General features: G+C 31.6%; 1 pseudogene; it reads right to left on the bottom strand.

The window, feature by feature from the left end:
• Positions 1-217: 217 nt before the first annotated feature.
• Positions 218-4,964, bottom strand: LOC110704062 (annotated as a pseudogene).
• Between the last annotated feature and the right edge of the window lie 6,046 nt (positions 4,965-11,010).

Below are 11,010 nucleotides of genomic sequence, written 5' to 3'. Positions count from 1 at the left end.
TTTGTGATTTTGTTTTGCTCCTTGATTTGCATTGGTATTTGGTTACAATGCTGCAACATTGCAATTTGCAGCTACATATATTAATACTTTTGGTCACCTAAACCTTAATAATTTAAAAAAAAAAAAAAAAAAAAAAAAAAAAAAACTCCCCCAAAAAATATTTATGTAAACAATTTACATTTTACATATTCTAAATCTAAGGAAAAACGACATCCTCTTTCAAGTCCAAAAAAGCCCAAAATATGAACTCCAGCCTCACCAATGCAGTGAAAATTTCATACATTGGCAAACAATTTATAAGATTTGGCATCAAGAATGATTTGCCTTACGGCAGCAACTGATCCAATGACCCCTAATATGGAGAAAACAACAGCAATGCTTAGATTCAACCAAAATATGAAAGTACGTTTGGAAGGCTTGAATGTAAGGTTGAATAAAATGACAGGTAGAACAAAGTCTAGAGGAAGGAAGCCAAATGCTCCAATAACTCCATTTATGTCTCCAAAAAATGGGAGCATTGCTGATATTATTGTTGCTATGGCGACTGAGAGAGACCGCGATATCACCCTTGGGATCACATTTCTTAGAGAGAATTGACCACTTTTCGGATCTGCCAATACTCCCTCTAATACTTCATTTGTAGGTTGCAGGTATATCTGCGCCAAAAAATTGAATTGCGTTACATATTACATATTATGAGCTACATAATCATTAAACTATTATGATTATTATATTTCAAACGAACACTGATCTCACAATTAATAAGTTATAAACTCTATATCGTGAGATCAAAGATCAAGGCATTTTAATTAGTGTATTTTTAACTTGTTATGCAGTGGTTTCTTAAGGGCATAACTTTCAGTGTGAAAATCAATGTGCCAGGCAAGAAAAAGTAAAGTTGTTACGTACCACACCAACAGCAGAAATTTGAAGGATGACAAAGGCATTGGTCATAAAAATGAACCATTTAGGTAGAAAAGGATTTCCATTCACAACAAAGTTGCTTAATATCTGGCCTTCAGCTTGGTTCCCAAATGCCCAGTAACCTGACACCGCGCGACACTAAAGAATGTCATTGAAACTACACTGTAACACACGGATAGTCCCTTGAACATCTTCCCTTTTACTGGTGGTGCTAGCGTTGCCTAACAATATTGTGTCATAAATTTCATAAGCAATTAGCAACATAATTATATAATTGAATTAAGGACTATCCAAAAATTTAAGATTTTAAGAAGATATGACATCTAAATAACCTGAATTTCAGGAATAATTCCATTCCCAAAAGTTGTTGCAATAATCGCAATTGCATTAAATACACCAAATAACCGATCCTCAGAGTTGCCAACTAGTGAGTAGTCTTTCTCTGGTCCTTTTGATTTATGTCCTGCATGACACAATGCAACACATTATTCATTTCCATTGACAACTTTAGGATACTTTTCAAAAGCAATATGATTTAAAGGTAGTATATGATTCAATTGTTTCTAGTGTAATATCATGGTTGATCACATGCATGCTAAATTTTCTACCTAGATAGTGTACTGTATGATAGGTTGTGGCCTTGATGTCAACAAAAAAAAAAAAAAAATTAAAGGTTGTGGCCTGGTGTGAGGCAGGATCATGTTACTTTTACAACTATGATGCATTGCCGTGTAACTTTTTTTTTAATACATAAAATTTGGGCATTTATGTAGATTGGTCATTGACATAAAATACATAAAATTTGGGCATTTATGTAGATTGGTCATTGACATAAAATTCTTGAACACTTTATTTTTTTATTTTTTTTATTTTGTTTGTTTGTGTGTGTGTGTAATCGTGGGCATGTGAATTGAAAGACATACACAATCTAGCTCATTGCCACTATAATACCTTACATAAAGTTTTAGTAGGACAAGTTTGCTAAAATATAAATTTGGTCATTAATCTCTTTAATTATTTATCACAAAAATTCGACATTTTAAAAATATACATTAAGAACAATCCGGATATACATTGATGATAATATAAGTACGAAATACATATCAGTGAAAATATGCGACATAAATAAAACAAAATGATGTAAAAAGCAAGGTTTATATGAAGTGGGGAAGTGCAAAAATCAATCATGGGTTTACTTATTTTCATCAAGAAGAAAAGGCTTGGATTACCAATATAGACGGAGCCAACAGTAGCAGCGGCACTATAGCCAAGGCATAGGAGTAGAGAAATCAAGTTAATATGGCGTAGAGAGTGAAATGAGGGCATCTGAGCTAGGATTAGCATTAGTCCTCCGAATATTATTATGAATTCATAGAGCTTCATTGTACCATTCGGATTGAACAACAAGTAGATAGCCTGAGAAATAAGTTGCATCATCACTAAGTTATTAGTATACATGACTAAATCATTGTGTAATATAATTTGAATATATTTTGTCTGAAATAAGAAAAAATGACCTTTATACACTGACCACCTATAAGACAAGCTCCAACAACTGCACCATAGCACACTGCAAATTGAACTGGACCCACAATATATCGCCCCCATCTTGGACCTACCAATAATGTTAAAAAATTTATTTAGTTATTAATCCCTTGATGCCAAATTTATCATATCTAAATAAGTTGAATTGAATATTTTGTAAGTCATGATAAAATCCAATAATGTCTCTATCATACGCTAACAATAAAGTACTAAAATATAATAATACGTACTTACGTAGTGTAATATGTGTTTTTTATGAAAAAAGGCAATAATTGGTGTACATGGTCAATGTGTTTTTACGAACCATACATGAAAGCAAATAATTATAACATCATTTAATCTTTTGAAGTTAAGAAAATGATTAGATTAAGTATTTTTCGTCTTTCAAGTTTGGCAAGATATTATTGAAATAACAAGAGATTCAACGTGGTCAAGTCATTAGTTGTTTTCTTTAATTATGATTTACATTGAAAAAAAAAAAACTTGCTCCAGCAACAAGTCAACATGATGATATACTTGATCATTATTTTATTGACTATTATATTTACACAAACATTAATCTATATAACTAATTCTAAAACTCTAATTAATAAACTAATGTGTTCTTTGTCTAATACTGCGTATTAAATATTGAGGATTTGTATACCATAAATAAGAACATACCTAATATATCATGTGCCATGTCTCGGAACCGAAGATGGCGGCGACCTAATTGAGCATGGTGTTCAAGTACCAACGATAGCAAATTATAGGAGTAAAATGTGACCATTGCTCCTAAAATGAGGCATATAATTCCTCCAGCCCATCCAAGAAATTTAAAAGCATACGGTAAACTCAGTAGTGCCGGTGCTACTATCGATGTTGTTAGATGGTACCCACAGTGCACCCATGACCCTGTCGTCACAATTTAATCACTCATTAGTCATTACATATACACAACTGTATTTTATACAATATATAATATATATACGAGTGCATTCTATATAATACAGAATACTTCGTATAATATAGTAATAGATCCAATAATCGTCTTTCTTTAATTAAATTTTTTTTTTTTTTTGTATTCTGGTATATAAATTTAGTAAGTTTTTGAAAGGGTAATGTTATATGCAGCCCTTAGGGCTGCATATAAGTATTTAATATACTTCCTTTTTTAGTATTAAGTTGGGAATTTATCGACAATTCACGAGTAAATCGGTGTAATAAATGGTTATTTATTGTCTTTCCTTTTCATTTTTAGCTTCTTATATGCAGCCCTTGGCTGCATATATCTTTTTCCTATTAATATTATGGATCTTCCGCCCGCATTCATATATTGTTAAAAAAAAGAAAAAAAAATAACAAGAAGTAATAATTAATATGGAAGTTCAGCAAAAAGGAGATGATCATGCATGATCCCATTAATTGTGGAGTTGATAATTTTTTTATTTATTTAATTTATTATTTTTTTTTATAATGTGTAAAGTTGGCAGATTAAATATTAATTTGATGTAAAATCAAGCGTTTAGAGCAGGGTGTACCATGCTCATGGTAAACCTGATGTATTATGTAAATTTCAATATAATTAGAGGTATGCTATTGCAAATTGGTAGTCTACCAAAAGTCCAAAAAAAAAGAATATAACAGTGGTAGTTTGTTCCTCCTTTTCCTTCCAACCAAAATCACTTTAGGAAAAACTTTTCAAAAAAAAAAAAAAAAATTACTATAAGAAAACAAAATTATGTACCAAATATAATGAATTTGGTAGCACCTTCAAACTACTGCCACATAATATCATCATCCTAGCTAGCTACGTGATAATAATTAATAATCACATACATTATTATAGTTATTATATATACTTACGATTAGTATATGCAAACCTTACTCAAACAACAAAATTTTCCCACGCTAGACAATTTGTTTTGCAAGAATGCACTACATATACATATGATATATAAGTTGGTGTTTTACAACAATTTTGATACTCAAAACTACATTATTAGTTTGTAATGTCTTAAGTAGGTGCAACCTCGGAAATGAATGTTGCAATAACAATTGTTCCCTATGAAAAAAAAAAAAAATTCAAGATCCGCCACTAAATACAGTTGATCCATAAAGAAGACTGAAAATTTACATACCTTTAGATTGGAGAACAAAAAGTGCACCAGCATCAAGCTCCTCCTTTCTCTCATGATTAGATTCTTGGTTAACAATTGTGTTCTCTTCCGGAACTACTTGTGTTTCAACAATATATGTTCCCATTTCTCTCTCTCTCTCTCTCCTTTTCTCTCTCTACTTTTTCTTTTTGATCAAATAATACAAGTATCAGATAGGCCAAGGTAGACTTGTATATAGTATATATACCATTCTTTATATGAATAAATTAAATTGTAGTTCAGCCTACAAATTTGGACTATTGACGTAATAAAACAAAACATATGCTTAGTATAACTGTCTGTATGAGAAACATTACCAAAAAATAACTTTAAAATGATAGTCAGCAGTTGACATAAGGTAATGATCTCGAATAAGATCCAATTTAACTCCTTGATAACAAAACATGTTAAGTACTCCGTACATAATACGGAATAGATTATTTTAGAGTATTTCTTGGGTAAAATCGATAACTTAAAAGTGATTTTATACGTAAATAGCAATACGTTAAGCAATTTAATTTGAAGTTTGCATTAAATTTGCATTTTTATTTATTGAGGTGATAAATTTGAATTTTTCTTTAATGATATACTCCTTCTTCTATCTCTAAATTAAATTTTTAATTCATTTTATTATATGAGGAATAAAGGCTTGAAGTAGGAATCTAAGGAACGAAAAGAGTACTAGATTTCATTTGGTTTTCCTTTCATAGATACTTGTGTGTTTTATTATACAATTCTATTTTCTATGAATAGGACACGAGCACCTCGCCTACCATCTACCCACTTTCCAAGGCGATCGATGGTATGAATTTGTTACAATATTTCCTTTTTTTCACACTCCTTTATTTTTTTTTCTTTTCCATAAAGAATCGCAATCAAGTTGTTTTTTAATGTTAACCACACGCACTCTCGATTGCAATTGGCACTGATATTATCATGACTTTTGACTTGTTGAGGGTACTTTGGTATTAGATGGAGTTGTTAGAAATCAAAGGTGAGAAATCGACTGATAATCTACCATGAATAGAGCCAATTGAACCGAGAATAAGGTCACTCAAGCTTACCAACTTTTATATTTGGCTGGTTATCCTGGGTTTCTTTGTTAGTATTATAAGGGTTACTTGTTCAATATTATAGGTTATTTCGTCAATGTTATAGGGTTACTCGGTCAATATCATAGGGGTTATTTTATTCTTTTACTAGTGGTTACATGGTGTCGTTAGCCACATAGCCAATTGTCCAAATTAGTAAATAAAAAAAAACGCCTAGAGAACATTTGGTAAATAGAATAGCTCCGGCAACACTTTAGTGAAAAAAAAAAACTAACTCTAAGCAACAATTTGGTGTAAAAAAATCATCTCAGGCGACAATTAACCTTTAATATACAAAAATTTCCGACAAACTACTCGCAAATGCTTAATTTAGTTCTTTTTCATGGTTTTCTTACCTAATTTCCCAACCCCTTTTTCGGAATTAACAATTTGAATAAAAATTATTGATTAAATATTATTTTTAACGTATTTTTCCTACCCCTTATTATCGATTTTCTTAGAAAGGGGTTGGAAATTAATTTGATATCAGGACTTCACAAAATAAAAGGAGATGACATATTAATTTAAATTTTAAAATGGGAAAAATAATTTTTAAAAAAATTACAATAATGAATTGAATTAGAAAATTTGATGACTTTGTGGAAAAAAATAGATATTTTGGTCTAAATGTCACATGTGATTAATTTTTTTTCCAGATTATCACCGGAGTTATTTTTTTTACTGAAATATCACTAGAGGTCTTTATATTTACCTATCTGGTAAATTGGCCTTAGCCGCAAATTAAACACACTCCTCGCTTGCTCAAGATATATGTTTTAAATTATACTTCCTCTCTGTCAAAATATGTATTATACTTTTTTAATAACAACTTTCCTTTTTTTTTGTCCTATTTGACTTTTTATGGTCTTCAAGACACGTCTTCAAATGAATATATATCCATTTCTAAACACATAAAAATAATAGAAACTTGATATTAATAAAATATAATGTGACACAATTCTAACAAGATCTTACATAAATATATTATCACTTATAAATTAATGAGAATCCATCGTCAAAGATATAGAAGTTTTACCTATATATACCGATGCACAACTTTGACCATGAATATTTGTAATTATATTTATTAAGACCCTGTTCTCATCAAATTATTTTCAGTTCAGGTTAGTTCAACTCTAATAAGTTCAGTTCAGTTCAGTTCAGTTCAGCTCTAATAAGTTCAGTTCAGTTCAGTTTAGCAACTAATTTCTTTCTCTCATAAAATATTCGGTTTAGTTCAGCTTTAATAAGTTCAGTTCAGTTCAGTTCAACTCATTTCACTCAATGAGAACAGACCCTAAGAAGTATAAAAACTTGATCCTATACAAATATACTCCCTCCATCCCTATTTGATTGTCCCTTTGGTAGAAAATCACGGGAATGAAGGAGAATTAAAGAAATTACTTGGAAACTAAAACCCAATAAATTGCAAAAAAAAAAAAAAAAAAAAAAAAAAAAAAAAAATAATTGTTAGTTGAAACAAACACTACAAGAGGGGGGTAAATAGTAGGTGAGTTCCCAGTGACTAACTTTTGCAAATTACAAACAAAATATAAAAGGAACTTAGCCAAACACACAGGATTTTACGAGGAAACCTTCCAGGGCTCAACTAGAAGTAAAATCTCGACCCTTCTAAGGAATTTCAACACAAAAACCAATCCACTATAATAGGGCACACACCAAGTTAAAAACCTATTATAAGACAGACCTTTTGCTCACAAGTTCCAACTAGAACTTGCTACACAGTAGGACTCTATCCTACCCAATTCAAGTCCCCTGACTTTAAATTCACTCGTACTCTCACAGTACAATCACAGCCTTTGTACACAAAGCTATCTCTCCTGTATGCAATATAGTTTTCATACACTTACACCCAATAACCTAACCAATTACAGAAAATATAACACCTAAAATTAGGGCTGAGCAAAACTACCCGAAAAAAACAGAAAACCCGAAAAATCGATCCTTAACCATTCCAAAAATTAGGGTACCTGATCCAATAACCGTAACGGTTCGGGTACCCGTTCCGATAATTTGTTATCGGGTATGGTTATTGGGTATCATTTTAAAATTAAAGGTTACCCGATCCGTTCCGATAAGTATTTTTTTGCTTATAATTACTTAATAAATATAAATGATTAGTAATATTATTAATAATATCAATGATTAGTAACTCTTACTTTACTTTATTATTACTTTATAATATCAATTATTAGTAATATTATTAATAATTTGGTCAAAATCATTTGATATTGTTGTTAATTAGTGGTAAATTATGTTATAATAACTATATAATTAAGTTTTAATTATCATTATTGGATATCTTATTGGTACCCATAACTGATCCGAAAATCCGAGTACCCGAAGTCCGGGTACCCGAACTTATCAATTCGGGTTATGGATATCACTTTTTAGGAATTTTGGTTATCGGGTACCCGAACCGTTAATACTATCAGTACGGGTACCCGTCCCATGCTCACCCCTACCTAGAATATGTTAGGCAAGCAATGCACGAAATCCGAAACTAATATGACAAGATTAAGCTTGGCAAACTTACACGAATTAAGGTCAAAGGTTTCTTCACACAAAAACTCACCCAAAAACCTAATGAGATCATTTCTCTACTATTTATACAAGTATAACTCGTATAGAAAGTAGGGTTTTCAAAAAGATAAAAATTAACTTTCCTTATCTCAAGAACACGGTTTAAGTAAAACATATTTTGTAAAAATCTTTTTCCGGAAAATTAAAAAAAGATATAATTAAAACTAATAATATCTTTTTAACAAAACTGATTTTAAGAAACAAATTTAAATAAAATCCTTTTCTAAAATCTATCTTTTTATCTTTTCAAAATTTTATCATATTTTCCAATTTATCTTATCACGCTTCTAATAGATTTCATGTAGATCTACTTAATATATTTAACAATAAATCTAGAATATAATCTTAACTAAATTACTATTGTTGTGCCGCGTTTCTGTAAACTTGAATTACTTGGGCTTCACGCAGACCAGGAACGAGTTCATGCTGTCACTTGATCTCCAGTCCTCAACTTGAACTTCGCATACTAAGTTCCTTCTGGAACTTACTGTCTTCAACTTACATCTTCCAAGTTCCTGTTAGGGAACATTCCTGTTAAGGAGCTTAGTTCTTGTTAGAGAACTCTTCTTCTATATTGTTTGACTTTTCAATAAAGGTCTCTTCATGTTTTCATAGTTCAAGAAACTCTTCCAGCTCCAAGGACAACTTCACCTGTACTAGTCAAACACTTATAAACCTTTTTTAGTTGAGTTTGCTTTAGTTTAAGTTCATCATCATCAAAACCTTTAAGCTTCAACAATTTCCCCCTTTTTGATGATGACAAGCTTAAGAAAACTCTTTTGAAAAGTTAAAACAAATAGAAGGGTGTATTTTTGGATTTTTAATTTTTGACAGAAAGCAAACACACATAAACAAAAAACACACAAATAAGAAAAACAGAAAAAAAGAAATAAACAAAAACAAAACTAAACAGAAACAAAACAGAACTAAGATACCGGCATCTATATCAGAAGAAAGTTCTTATACTTTCTCAACTGGAACCCAGAACAACTTCAACTTTCAAGTTTGCTTATTCTTTTCACCCTTTTGCATCATCAAAAAGTCCTGCTTTTTTAAGTTATTAAGCATCTAGCCACAGCCCCTCAAACAATTCATCAAGTGTGGGAAACTGAAGGTAGCGTTGCTAACTTCCTTTAGATTAATTTCACTTCCCTGTACAAGTTTTCATAATATACACAAACACACATGTTTCTTCCAAGTTCCAAAAGTGTTCATTAAAATCAAAAGATTATCATCCTGCTGAACAATTAAAATATTACAAGCCAAAATAAAGTGTTCTAAAACTTAAACAGAAACTAAACAAGTTCATGACTGAAGTAGAAAAACATAGAAATGGCTAGGCTAGAGTTAGGCTAAGAGAATTGAGGTAGGTGAGGCTGGTCTTGGTCAAGTTTGAAGGAGATCAAGAATTTTCTTGTTATCTTCAATGTTCTGCTTCACATACTCCTCCATCTTGTCTTGAAGGCTCTTAAGATCCCTCTGGAACTCCAGCTTCAGCATTTTGAGACTGCCTTCCAGACCTTGTACCTTCCTCTCAAGTTTCTGCATCTGTTCCGTGGCTGACTTAAGCTGCTTCTCAACAATGTCAGCTCTATCAACAAGCTCAGCCACTTGCCCTACAGTAACTTTTTCTTCATCCTCATCCAATTCAAGAGGCTTCTCCATACTTGTTTTAGGAGTCTTACTAGCTGAAATCCTCTTGCTCTTCCTTACACCCTTTTCAGGAACTTCCTTCCCTTTTCTTTTTCCTCCCACAGCCTTTTTGCCTTCTACTCTTCTGACCTTCCCATTCACTAATTCAAGGCTTATACCCTGTAGTGTCTCACCATTGATTATATTTTCTGGTTTTTCCTCCAAAGCCTCATAAACCCCTTTGAGCTTCACTCCTAGAAACTCAAACACAATAGAAAGCACAACCACTTTGTTCTTCCTTAGAACACAGTGTGCTAGATGTTGATACATCAATGAAGGAAAATTGATTTTTATTTTCTTGGAAAGGCAGAAAATGACAGCCAATTCCATCAAACATGCTTGACTTCTCTTATCAGTCCTAGGCAGAATTTTTTTTTCTAACCAAATTAAACATCAGCTTATTTAGGGGCCTAAGATCATTATGACTCATAACATTCTCCCCTCTTTCTCCTCCCAAAAATTCAACTATATCACCACTTAGATAATCACCAACCTTCACAGATGTCTTACCCTTCACATACAGTTCATAACCCACAGTAGTTACTTTAAAAAAAATTTCCTAGCTTTTCAACATCAAGTTCAATTTTCATTTTATTCACTAAACTAGTGATCTTTCCTTTCTTTACTTGGAACTTGCTACATAATTCATCCATAGCAACTAGATATAGCACATTATTTGAAGCAATTGTCAACAAATACTCCCACCCTTGAAATTTTATTAAATCGAGAAATTCTAAAAACCTAGACTTCTTGCACCAAGATATATCGAGTCTATGATCAACAACATACCTTTCAGCACTTTTAAGAAGTTCCAATTGATCATTATCTTCTTCATTCTCTTCTTCCTCTCTCTATTCTGACTCATTTTCATCACTTTCCCCTTGATCATCTTCCTCTACCTACTGAACCCCTTTTTCTAATTCATCAACTTCCTACATTTGCTTCTCAAGTGATTTTTCTTTCTCCTTCTTTTGTTTCCATTCAAAAACTCTGTCAAGTACACTTGATGAACCAAT

The sequence above is a fragment of the Chenopodium quinoa genome, unplaced genomic scaffold, assembly GCF_001683475.1.
Source record: "Chenopodium quinoa cultivar QQ74 unplaced genomic scaffold, ASM168347v1, whole genome shotgun sequence".
Classification (NCBI taxonomy): Eukaryota; Viridiplantae; Streptophyta; class Magnoliopsida; order Caryophyllales; family Amaranthaceae; genus Chenopodium; species Chenopodium quinoa.
Note: the sequence above shows the minus strand (reverse complement) of the source record. Positions and strands in the feature narration are given on the sequence as shown.